This window comes from Haliotis rufescens, unplaced genomic scaffold, assembly GCF_023055435.1.
Source record: "Haliotis rufescens isolate VD_foot unplaced genomic scaffold, xgHalRufe1.0.p SCAF_20, whole genome shotgun sequence".
NCBI classification, from domain to species: domain Eukaryota; kingdom Metazoa; phylum Mollusca; class Gastropoda; order Lepetellida; family Haliotidae; genus Haliotis; species Haliotis rufescens.
Window position 1 is genome coordinate 13375785 of NW_025963891.1, and position 13875 is coordinate 13389659.

General features: G+C 37.4%; 1 protein-coding gene across 11 annotated transcripts in view; it reads left to right on the forward strand.

Annotated features, from left to right (window-relative positions):
- LOC124131883 (cadherin-23-like) overlaps positions 1 to 13875 on the forward strand; it is a 107124-nt gene that overhangs the window by 14308 nt on the left and 78941 nt on the right. Inside the window, exon 1 of one of the 11 annotated variants that reach the window (XM_046495414.2) lies at positions 2292 to 2402. The exons of the other annotated variants lie outside the window; for them this stretch is intronic. The gene's annotated coding sequence lies outside the window, so the exon portion shown is untranslated. Of the gene's footprint in view, positions 1 to 2291; positions 2403 to 13875 lie in introns of those variants that run through there. 11 annotated transcript variants of the gene reach the window in all.

A 13875-nucleotide genomic window follows, 5' to 3' on the forward strand; every position in this document is an offset into this window, starting at 1 on the left:
TGTAATAAAACATCACCTTTTATGTAAGGAAGGAGACTTAAGGTCAAAAGTAATGGCTTTCCTTCTCAAGACAACTTATTGATCTTTTGCGATCGATGACAAGAGTGGCAGTAAAATCTGAAATATCGGTGATAGGTAATGACTACAGCTTTATTAACCAAACGCCACTTCTTTCTTCGAGTCAACATTGCTCTCACTGGTCAAAGGGCTACTGTGTGGGCCATTGTTTCTAGTTGAGAGGGTTTGTTGACCGAACACAGGAATTTGTCTTGTGCTGCCACCTAGTGCATGTTTACAAAGTTGGCGCAGATAATGTCGCACTTAGTTGCCTGACGTCAGCAGAGAAGGCTCTCATCTGTGTTTGGATATTCCTTAGAAATGAAGAGCTGATACATGTCGTGACTCTTCTTTTGTGGACTTGGCTAAGGGTTGAATTGTAACAGCTATTAAACAGCCACGTTTGCTCTTTTTGATGTGTGTGATGTGTTGAAATAAGGTAATGTTTTGCTGCAACATTGCTAGGTGAAACATATTGATTCAATAACAGATCAATTGAAAATGATATCATTGAGAAGGTCATACAGAAAATGATTAACAGCCCCAATTAAGAATTCTTATTTAATAGTGGCTTTATCCATCCATGATAGTTGGCTTCTGTGAAAAACAGGTTATCAGTTCAGTTGAACATGTTGAATGATTTATTTATGTTGTCAGAGAAAAGATTTGAATTCCTGTATGCAATATTATTGATTTTTCATGAATAACTGATGGAAGTAATCAATGCTTATAGCTCAGGAGGTTTTAATTAAGACTTTATTTACTTTTCATTGATTGATTTGGAAGAATGACATGCCAAATAGAAAAGTAAATAGTTGCCAATTGGTTTGTGTTGCATGTTTACCCAAATTTCTGGATGTGATCTGTTGAATAATGATAGCTACTCCATCGTGTGTGTTTATTATTCAGTGAATGTATTGTGTGCTTTATATCTAAATAAGCAAAAAGAATTGACGTAAGCAAAAAGAATTGATGTGCTGTATGACAGGAAACATTTTTTCCAAGATTGGTTAGTTTCAATTATTCCACAACAGTTTGAAATAATGTTTAATCAGAGGTTATGTGAAATGGGGTTTAACATACAAGATTATTGCACTTAAATAGCGAAGCCCATGCACCTGTGTGTTTGGCTGCTTGTACTAGTCTGGACTGATGCCAGTGTTGTAGTGCTTGCTTAACTCCTATACTGCACTCAGACACAGTATAATGATTCCGAGCCAACCAGTGCTTGTTTTATCCACTTAATACCAAGCACCAGGCAGGGTAACATCAAGTACCATCTTATTAAGTCTTTTGGTGTGGCATGGCCGGGGTTTGAACCACTGACCTTCCACTCTCTGAAAGGACGCGCTAGCCATGTAGGCGGTTTATAACTGAGATCACTTGTGACAAAGGTATAAATTTATAGTCTCTCTCAGAATTTGTTATAGCATGAATGACTCAAGGTTTGTTTTTCAGTATGAAAATGGCGAGAACAAACATAAGTTGTTAATAGAATTTTACAGACAAAAATGATCAAATACTTGTCTTCAATTTCTTATACATTTGCATTCTTGACTACTTCAGGAAAAAAATGGTTAGATCATAGAAAATATTTTTCCAATTGTATGGAGCTCTTTGAAAGTTTTGATGAGCTTTACATGTTCTTCCTGAAAATCAATGTGTGGCGTCGTAGTAACATAAGCTCATACAAGAGCCCAGTCATCAGCATCTATTCGATGCACGTAATTAAATACATTTGGCATGAAACACTTTACTGTCACATGACGGTGGGCCTGCTTATCATAGCACTTCCTTCAGAAAGATGAATACTTTGAATTATTTAACCTTTCCTATTGAGTGAATGCTACTTGCCTAAGAATTATTCAATAATATATTCAGTTGGCATGGTGTTTCATAAACACTAGTTGTTTTTTTCTTGCTGTCTTTGAATAATACCTTCAGACTCAGTGAGCTGTGACAGTATGTTTTTGAAGCTGAAGGGCCAACACACAGAAGAAATGTAAACTTCCATCAAAGACATCTATTTGAATCTATGGCAGATCAATCCAATACGCAACAATGTGCGGCGATGCAGAAAGCATGCTGAAACAGCTTGATGTTACCAATATTACTGCAAAAATAGAAGTTATTTGCAAGAACATCTGACTGCTGAAAGTTTTCATGGGTCCAAGTTTTTGTAGAGGTTGAATTTAAGACCTGCCTCTAGCCCCTTAAGCAGTACGAACAGACAGTTTGTGTTGTTACAGTTGATGATGGTGATGAATGACACAACTGCTGATGTAAGAAGCTCCAGGTGTTGATTGCTTGAGGAGTGTTTATCATAACATGGCAACAGTGTGAAGGTCAGGTGTGTTGTATAAATGTTGGTTTGTTTTAATATTACATGTTGAGAAAAGCGATAATTACACAGTAATGGTTACAATGGACTGTCAGGGTAGCAGTTTGTTGATGCGTTACCATGGTAACTGCCACTAATCAGTAATCTGTAAAGCCATTACAGATTTGTATGATGCTTCCTGTTGACTGATGCCTTTTCTGGACCCATCACATTACATGGTCATATGAGGATGTGATGGTCTGTAGTTTGAGCATGAGCATTTAGCATCTGCTTGTCAGGCTTGATGATCAGACCGGGAATAAATCTACCATGGTGTTATGTGCAATACTGACCTGTTGTGGAAACTTTGGTCACTCTGTGTAATTATGTAGAAGTTAAAAGGATTGATGGTCAGACCGGGAATAAATCTACCATGGTGTTATGTGCAATACTGACCTGTTGTGGAAACTTTGGTCACTTTGTGTAATTATGTAGAAGTTAAAAGGATTAATGGTCAGACCGGGAATAAATCTACCATGGTGTTATGTGCATTACTGACCTGTTGTGGAAACTTTGGTCACTCTGTGTAATTATGTAGAAGTTAAAAGGATTGATGGTCAGACCGGGAATAAATCTACCATGGTGTTATGTGCAATACTGACCTGTTGTGGAAACTTTGGTCACTTTGTGTAATTATGTAGAAGTTAAAAGGATTAATGGTCAGACCGGGAATAAATCTACCATGGTGTTATGTGCATTACTGACCTGTTGTGGAAACTTTGGTCACTTTGTGTAATTATGTAGAAGTTAAAAGGCTTGATGGTCAGACCGGGAATAAATCTACCATGGTGTTATGTGCATTACTGACCTGTTGTGGAAACTTTGGTCACTCTGTGTAATTATGTAGAAGTTAAAAGGCTTGATGGTCAGACCGGGAATAAATCTACCATGATGTTATGTGCAATACTGACCTGTTGTGGAAACTTTGGTCACTCTGTGTAATTATGTAGAAGTTAACCTGTGCTAACCTTCTTGTTATGGGTGTGCATGGTGGCAGGAAAGTAGCACGTTGATTGAAATCTTGATAAATGATCCATGGATAATGAACTCCAGAATATCATTTTACAAGAACATGTATTTTGAATCTTGTGTTTTTTTTCTCAAATTACGTTTCAAGACATTTTGACATTTCATACTTGTGTATGCCAATATTTTTGTTTCTAAATATCTAATTGATTGTGAAAGAGTCAAACATTCTAAATACTTGTAAATGAAAGCTGGGTCTCTACCATACCCGAGAAGATCCGGGGTAGAATAGGTCTTCAGCAACCCATGCTTGCTGTAAAAGGCAACTATGCTTGTCGTAAAAGGCAACTAACGGGATCGGGTGGTCAGGCTCGCTGACTTGGTTGATGCATGTCATCGTATCATAATTGCGTAGATTGATGCTCATGATGTCAATCACTGGATTGTCTTGATTATTTACAGACTGCTGTCATATAGCTATAATGTTGCTGAGTGTGGCGTTAAACAATCAAACAAATCTACGATGTCTACAGTGAGTGAATGAGTGAGGATGATTATCACCAAGAATGAACTCTTTCCAAATGGGGATTAGAACGCATGTCTGTGAAGTGACAAGCAGATGCTTAAACCTTTAGGCTAACCAACTACTGTCTCTTTAAACATGTCCGGACCAAATGAGACACCATCCTACATATAGTACTTGTTCAAGCAAATTTCTGATCTGTAGTTTCCCAAATAGGTCCATTATTTTGATATTTGTGTTGGATCACAGTTTTGCCAACCCTGTTCACATAAGAAATAGTAAAATAAAAGTAATTTTACACTTTTTTTCTGCCTACAATTCACACCACACCTATTTTGTGATTACTCATTGTTTTACAAAAATTGCCAACAACACAAGACTGATGTAATTTTTCTCTCGCCCTGGAATCAGACTGTTCGAAAATTATTTAAAATCATGTAGGGTGTACAGAGCTATGTTGTCCTGCTCGATGTATATTAGTGCTGACTCAGCTATGTCAGAGGCCAACAGCTGCTGTCACTCTGTTCTATTGATTCTGCTGCACCGGTCCACTGTATGCGTATTTCACCAGTCTGTGTTAATGTTGCATTTTGCCATGCATTGTTGAACTGATCATGTTGAAGGGCATTATTGATGTTTATTCAATATGCCTTTATTGAAGTATTTCACATCGAATAATGGGGCATTATTACTGGGTTATTCCATAGCATGTGTTGAATTGTAACCAGTCATCATGGTCAAATCTAATACATGCTAATACATGATATATGGCATGTAGTTTCAGGTTGATTACAGCCCCTTTCAGAATATTAATGTTCAGTTACTGTTACTTTCATAGTGTGAATCTATTGCAGTGTCAGAGGCCCTGTCATTCTGAGATCATAACAGACTAAGTCAACTACAACCAGTTTCATAGTGTGAATCTATTGCAGTGTCAGAGGCCCTGTCAATCTGAGATCATAACAGACTAAGTCAACTTCAACCAGTTTCATAGTGTGAATCTATTGCAGTGTCAGAGGCCCTGTCAATCTGAGATCATAACAGACTAAGTCAACTACAACCAGTTTCATAGTGTGAATCTATTGCAGTGTCAGAGGCCCTGTCAATCTGAGATCATAACAGACTAAGTCAACTACAACCAGTTTCATAGTGTGAATCTATTGCAGTGTCAGAGGCCCTGTCAATCTGAGATCATAACAGACTAAGTCAACTACAACCAGTTTCATAGTGTGAATCTATTGCAGTGTCAGAGGCCCTGTCAATCTGAGATCATAACAGACTAAGTCAACTACAACCAGTTTCATAGTGTGCATCTATTGCAGTGTCAGAGGCCCTGTCAATCTGAGATCATAACAGACTAAGTCAAGTACAACCAGTTTCATAGTGTGAATCTATTGCAGTGTCAGAGGCCCTGTCAATCTGAGATCATAACAGACTAAGTCAACTACAACCAGTTTCATAGTGTGAATCTATTGCAGTGTCAGAGGCCCTGTCAATCTGAGATCATAACAGACTAAGTCAACTACAACCAGTTTCATAGTGTGAATCTATTGCAGTGTCAGAGGCCCTGTCAATCTGAGATCATAACAGACAGTCAACTTCAACCAGTTTCATAGTGTGTCTCATAATACTTGAGACTAAGAAATAGTGGGATGTCTTTTTAATTGGATTTTTGTAGACATGGAAGATGATAAAGACAATTGTGACAACTTTTGCAAGGAGTCCTGATGAAGAAGATAAAACTGAACGCTATGTTCATGATGCAGGCAATGAAGATGACTATTAATGTATTGTCATTTAGTCAGTTCTGATGCTATTAAGAAATGATAATAATAATTTTATTTTGTTAATGTTTTTTTCAATACACTTGGAACACAAATTGGTGTAATTATTTAAGATGTTTCAGATGATCCGACATCAATAATTAGTATGTGAGTGTGGTGAGTATACCCTACAGCGATAGAAACTAATAGTTTTAGTCCACTGGTCCTTATAATATTAAAAACAGCAAACCCCTTAAAAAGGGCAAATTTCTACTAGTCCTCATGATACCTTAACAATTTGACCGCCTCTGTGGTATAGTGGTAGAGCGTCCGCCCGGAGAGTGGGAGGTCCGGGGTTTGATCCCCGGCCACGTCATACCAAAAGACGTTGAAAGATGTTACTTGTTGTTACCCTGTCTGGCGCTCGGCATTAAGGGGCAAAAACCAGGACTGGTCGGCTTGGAGTCAGTATACTGTGTCTGAGTGGGGTATTCAGGTTAAACTGCGGCATGGTATCTCAGTGAGCTAGCACTATAAATCAGCATCAGTCCGACTAGTACAAGCAGCCACACACACATACACGTACATGCACATCGCTATATAAGTGCAATTATCTTGGATCCAATGTTAAACCCCATTTCACCTCACCTCACCTTAACAATTTGGCAGTGCGGCAAGGACTAAAGGACTGGTGCCAATTTATAACTCTGCCCTACCGGTAGAGCAGGACACACGTAATCTTTCCACAAACACAAGGTGTCATCACTGATTTACATTGATCCATTCATAGACTTTTTAATGCAATTTTGCCTTTTATACCCAACAGAATCTGTTTCGTCAGATAACTGAGACTTGTTATTCTCACGTTGATGTTTTATATTACACCACATTTATGAAGTTCCAGCCACATCGTGGCACCATGTGAGGAATTGGTTTCGGCAGGTTGAGCAAAAACTTCCACCGCTTGTTTTACCCTACTCAGTCATCCCTGATGTAGATGATGTCAAGCACACTGATGTAGATGATGTCAAGCACACTGATGTAGATGATGTCAAGCACACTGATGTAGATGATGTCAAGCACACTGATGTAGATGATGTCAAGCACACTGATGTAGATGATGTCAAGCACACTTATGTAGATGATGTCAAGCACACTGATGTAGATGATGTCAAGCACACTGATGTAGATGATGTCAAGCACACTGATGTAGATGATGTCAAGCACACTGATGTGCAGTTTTATGACCATGTCAGGAAAGCAATCACCAAACTCAGACCTCGACTAAGCTTCTACCTTCATTTCCTTATCTTGTATGGTTGTTCAATATCTATTTCATGAGACAGAAAATTATCTGATATCTGATACCGATTCATGAATTATTCAGGTTTCATGGATTAAATATTGATAATGGCTTCATAGAACAACTTGCCAGCTTGTTTTCTCCTCAGCTTGAAAGGGAAACCTTATTCAATACTTTATGTGCTCAATGATACAGCAAAACACGCTTTTGTTTGAATTGAAAATGGTAGCATGTATAGATTTAAATCCTGTGTCCTAGGATACCTGCACCAGTGACCAGAATCAGCTGGTAGTTGTTAAGTAGGGATAGTGCCTAAGTTGGTTGGTTGGTTGATTTGTTGTTTAACGCTGCACTCAGCAATATTCCAGCTATATGACGGCGGTCTGTAAATAGTCGAGTCTGGACCAGACAGTCCAGTGATTAATATCATGCTCATCGATCCACGCAATTGGGATAGATGACATGCATAAGTCAGCGAGCCTGACCACCCGATCCTGTTAGTCGCCTTTTACGACAAGCATAGTCACCTTTTATGGCAAGCATGCGTTGCTGAAGACCTATTCTACCCCGGAATCTTCACGGGTCGATAGTGCCTAAGATGCAAGGGGGCTTTTGAGGGGACATCCAATTTTACTGTAAACTTTCAATATATTTCTTGGATGCAAATATGAAAGGATAATGACCCACAGTAGATGAAAAACAACTTAAAAGATCATTGACCTAACACCCTTACAGGGGCGGTCGGGTAGCCTTGTGGTTAAAGCATTCGCTCGTCAAGACGAAGACCCGGGTTCGATTCCCCACATGGGTAAAATGTTTGAAGCCCATTTCTGGTGTCTCTCACCATGATATTGTTGGAATATTGCTAAAAGCGGCGTAAAACCTCACTCACTCACTCACTTGAAAAACAAATCACAAACAGTTTTAATGAAAAATGAAAAAAATTAAACAAGGCGAGAAAAATAATTTAACATTTCCAACTGAACATTTTATCATTATACTTTCTTCCTTTCTATTGTATTCACTTTTGTATGTGTCTTAATCCTATGAAAAGATTAGTAAGTTCATAGACTAAAGATAATGATAATCTGTAAAGCTGAAATAATATTTACCAATTGTAGCTTTACGTAAGTTTCTCAGTAAATGTTGTCTTTGAAATGTCGCATATTTATTGTATGGTGTGCTAACTTGTGAACGTAATCACTTCACAATGGGATAATCTGCTTCTACACGGCCCTAATCTGATTATAGAGATGTAGCTTTGAGGCACTTGACATAATGCTTACTTGCTGGGCTAGTAACTGTTCACAGAACAGTACAACACATAATTTAAGTGCGGATAAGTAAGATTTTTTTCTTACAGAGAACGTGTCTTCTTTGAGTTTAAAGGAAATTTCCATGTAATTGTCTTTCCATTGTAACCATAATTGTTAGAATGTAACCTCAATTATTTGAAGGGTTTACTTGATGTATTAACAGTGGGTCTTCATGATCCTACACGGTCAAGTATAGAACTATGGATAATCTGATATGCTGTGGATGTGCGCAGGACTTGAATGAGGTATGTAGCTTCTGACTCCGTTACTAATGTGATAACATACATGGTAAAACAAAAACAGTTTATTCAGAACTGATGCTGTTTTGTGAAAATCTACATATTTCATTCTGTATCCAGATGAATCTTCCATGTGACTTGGAGTGTTGATGACAGACGACTGACCTCATTTCTAAGCCATGATTTTTTTCTGCCCTTCTGAATAAAACTTCAATATGAGCTGTCATTATTTGAGACCAAATATTTCTCTTTTGTGTTGAAGTTAGATCTTGTATGAACTTTTCACAAAGCTTCTAATTGAAACTGTCAATGAGACAAGACATGGCTTGAAGGGACTCTAAGTGCACAGTCTCACATTTGTTGTCAAATCCTGGAGGATTCCATCACACATGCCCCCAGTGTACCTATTACAGTGGTGTAAAATCTCAGTCACTTCTGCAACTTTGAAATAGCTGGAACAGATACTTGGAATTGGTACAAATTTAACCACAGTGTAAAGACAGCGTTCAGGATCTTTCGGTGGTAGGAAATCCTCAAATTCAGACAAATTTCCTCAATTCCCTTGGGCTGTTTCAATGATCTGTATGTGTATTTACCTACTTGCTGCCAGAGGAGGTTGAGGAGAGAGCTGGGGTTGGTCCTGCTAGGAAGGATGGTATGCTAGTCTGACTACACAAACAGTGGTCCGCTTTCTGGAATTTAGAGATCCAAGGTATTTGAACAGAAGCTTAATGAACATGCGGTGTACTTTAATGTATCAAATGTGCCAACTTTTAAGGTTTTACTTAAGTATTATACCTTTATGTCTACTTGTTGTCAGATGAAGTTGACAGCTTGTTGTGCTTCCTCTGTGTTTAGCTGACTTCTTTTCATGTTTTGCTGACTTTTTATTCAGGATGTATTTGCCAACATTGAGAGAGTGGAGATTTGTTCACTAAACTACCTCCTTTTATACTATATCTACACAATGTACTCAAGTATTTGATGTTTTAGAAGGTTTTTCGGTGGAAGAAAGGTTGATGGGGATAATGAAAGTAAAAGAATATCTGCCTGTGACATTAATATGTTAGCATCATAGGCAATGGACCGGTGGTAATTAAAGTTGTGAAAATCTCATTTTCCTGAGGATAGACCTATACAGATTAACAGACTGTCGTTGTTGTGATTTTGTGTAGGCTACCAATGGTACAGTTGATCTGGCACAATGTAATCTGTCATAGACTTACTCAAGTTACTTTGACTGCTGGTATGACATCACACACTGGAATAGAGGCTAAATTCGTGAGAAGGTGGGCAATTTTCTTAGCTTTGCATTACATGTGTTTGTGATGGTTGCCACCGGTGGGGCAGGATACGCTCGCCTTTTCGCGAACACCTGGTGTCATTGCTATTTGATAGTGATTCATCAACACATGCTCATAATATAGTCGGATTTGTACAATTGGCTCTACTTTATCGTGTTTATGCAGAGATTTCTATTGGATATTGGAAACGTTTTGTCACTTCTGTCAACCTGTTTGATTAACCTTCAGCAGGTAACTGAAACAAGACTGCATACATATATATATTTACATTGTTGCCATTGGAATACATGGTGTATGAAGCAGATATGAACACTTTGCATGAGTTACATCATCTTTGTTGTGAAGTAATGAAGAGATCGCTTGATACAAGAAGCAATGTGTGATAGACTGGATAAATGCAAGTAAAATGTTGAGAAGACCACAAATACTGTTTCTGATTTAACATATTTAATCAAAATAAATATTGGAAATCAGGCAAGTTGGCTGACCAACCTGACATTGGTTGAGTGTCAAGGGACAGAATGAGTTTGATGCAGGTCAAATGATTTCAGCTTTGAGTCAAACATTGACTGACATGACCCGACAGGGGTAACAGGTCATCACGAAATTTGAACAGACAATAGCCAAGGTTCCAGAGGTCAGGCAGTCAATATGAGAAGTCGCTAAGCAAATTAGTCCTGGTTAAGATACAATGGAATCTTTAACAACTGACCAAATAGAGATGTGATGTCCTTAAGATTCGTTATCATCTAACGGATGAAATAGGTAAATGGCAACTGCATGATGTATGTGATTTTGTACCCCAAAGAATTTGTACCAAAAATAGTAGGTGGGTTTGTACCTATGAAAATAAAACAATAGATCTATATAACTATATTTATTTTTACATGTATATTGAAAACAATAGTAAATGAGCAAGTTCAAAGTATGGCTATGACTGATAAATGGTGGTGATAAATGATACTATTAAGTGATTTGTGTTTATTTTTGTTGTGTCAGATGAAATATTTCAAAATTTACTGTTAATTTTTCATCAGGAAAGATTATCAGCAGACTACCTTTGTCTGTGAAATCCCATCTGGTAACCTTTGCACTTACTGAAACATTGCTGACATTGCTGACATGGAGTGCATTTCAGCTGGGTAGCATTACGACATGGGATTTGTATGTTTGTATATTGAAAATATTTAACCAAAACACATTAAATGAGCATCAGTGAATATTTATGAGTCGGTTATTGTATCCTGCAGTTTTCATGACATCCCATGTTAGAATAAACCTGATATTCTCATTTCAGCAATTGACATGATGTCCTCGAAAATATGATTTTATTTTGACAAACATATTCCAAAAATATTTTACAGAAATGGTTCTTCATTTAACATTGCACTGTTGTTTGCTGACTAAAAAAATGCACATTTAAGCTCAATTAAATTTAAGATTTTCGGAGATATGAATATTTAAATCAGTCAGCACACACTTAACGATTTATACAGGTTCCAAATATGAAACGCATTCCACATTTATTCATGTAAGTCAGGTAAGTTCAAGTAAATTTACCAATTTTATGTTCAGTTTGGTCTTAACCTCCATCTATTTGAAAAAGTCACTTTATATTTATCTAATAATGTGTATTTTATCTGTGAGGAATAAATGTGCACCTTAATCATTCGCCCCATGTTTAATTAAGCCTCGACCATTTGAATTCACCCACCCTTTTACAGCACTTTAATATAATAAAACTAAAATTAATCCAGCAAGTAGGGGAAAGAAGTGTGAAAACAATTCAGCGGTCTAAAGGTTAGTCTGACACAGGGAGATGTTACTGAAGCACTATTCAATTCATGAAACCCAATTCATTCACTTTTTACTTTGGGCATATCAGAGGAAAATAATATAATAATTAGTATTAATGTTTTGTCAAGTTTGAAACAATATGTATTAAAATACAATGAAGAATATTGTGTAGAATTCTTTTTGTTGAATAAGGTAAGCTTTATATCCTGGTGCACCAGTGAATCATTTCTGCCTGTAAACAACGGAACATGCAGTTAGCATTGAAACCGTAAAAGGCAATACATATCCACTGTTACTAGGCAGATACAGAGGGAAGGGTCGGTTCCCCCAGGTACAGGATAGGTGCAAGTAGATGATATAACACATCAGTGACTAGTTGTACCTTCACTTCGGGATATAAGTATAGAGACATAGTGGTGATATCTATGTTTCATTAGCAAGCTGACATTTTGCATCTAATCATTTGGAATATATACCACTTGTTACATTTTATGAATATTCATAGGTCATATAATTAACATTTTAGCAAATTTGAATTGTATTCAGGTCAATTAATTTTGGTGTAAATATATATTGTTGTAAGTGTTTAATGTTCAGGACCGGTTCGTCCCGATTATGTTTCTAGGTTTGTCAGCACCATACCCGTGCTCTTGGGTTTCACCAAGGTGTTAAACATCTGAGACCTGCATCACTAGGGCTTTCCTCCCACATGAAGCTGACACGCTGTGATATAGCTGGAATACTGTTAAAAGTGGCGTTAAACCCAACTCACTCACTCACACACTAATGCTCAGGATAAATGTTAGTTTATATTATTACGTATTATGACGTTACCGAATATTCCGAGTAAGTCTGACTGTACATACACATAATCCAAACAGAGCCGACTGAGTAGCTGCTGGGAAGAATGAGGGATATGTTTATATAAGGTGTTCATTCACATGTGTGAAAGTATTTCATACTTAAGTCAAATTAACTACCACAGTAACAAACCCGTGAAGATCCGGGGTAGAATAGGTCTTCAGCAACCTATGCTTACAGTAAAAGGTGACTATGCTTGTCATAAGAGTCGACTAACGGGATCAGGTGGTCAGGCTCGCTGACTTGGTTGATGCATGTCATAGTATCCCAATTGTATTGATCGATGCTCATGATGTCAATCACTGGATTGTCTGGTCCAGACTCGATTACATACAGACTGCCGTTATATAGCTGGAATATTGCTGAGTGCGGCGTTGAACAACAAACAAACAAACAAACCACAGTAACCGTGTCACCTGTTGATAACATCATCACATTTGATAACTGAGTGGAGATGGTCCTGCTACATGTATGAGCAGGTTGTTCATGTATGGAAGCTAATGTTTGTCAGAGTGATGTGCAGCTACAAGCATATACTCTCCTCATACCAGATGACAGCATAAGGCCCATCACTCTGCAAATCAATTTGCTTTTTGTATTTTTAGTTTGACCAGAAATCAGTTGAAGACATTCTGTTTTTGTTTTCTTCTATGGTGTTGTATAGAGATTACAATGAAAGGTTAATTTCCATGGAATATATGTCACATGGACAGGTCTCAGAGTTGGAATGGAACATGATGTGAGCAGAAACATGGTACAACACACTTTGGGTTTTAATAAAAAAATGTTGAAGGTATAAATCAATACCCAGATAAATGGATTGATCATGTAATGGACAGTGTCATCAATGCAATAAAACAATCTGATAAACTTGGAATCACAATCCAATAAATATGCAAAGAACGTCACCTCGCAGGAAAAACCTTTTAGTAGCCTCCCAACATATATTCAGTGGATATTTTGATATGGGTGGATTATTTATAAAAACATGGTTGCAAAACATTTGGCATGGTTTATTCAATTGCAATCACTATTCATACGCGGTTTCTAAAGTTACATCACTGAGTTGTATTACCATATTCGACGTAATAGGCGCCCATGGCGATATTTGCTAATATATTGGATAGTGAACAATCCCGATTGGCACCCTTTCTGATTGATCAATGTACACAAGACTTATTATTCTTGTATAATACGTGTGTATATGCATCCATAGTAATGGGAAATTAAATTCTGGAAAAATATATCTGTCGTATATAAACATTTAAGGCTGTCAGCATAAACCATGAAATTTACGATCTTTCAACTCTGTTGTTTTTACCCAAAATAATATTCTCATAAGAGCCCCCTATTTCTAATTTTGAGA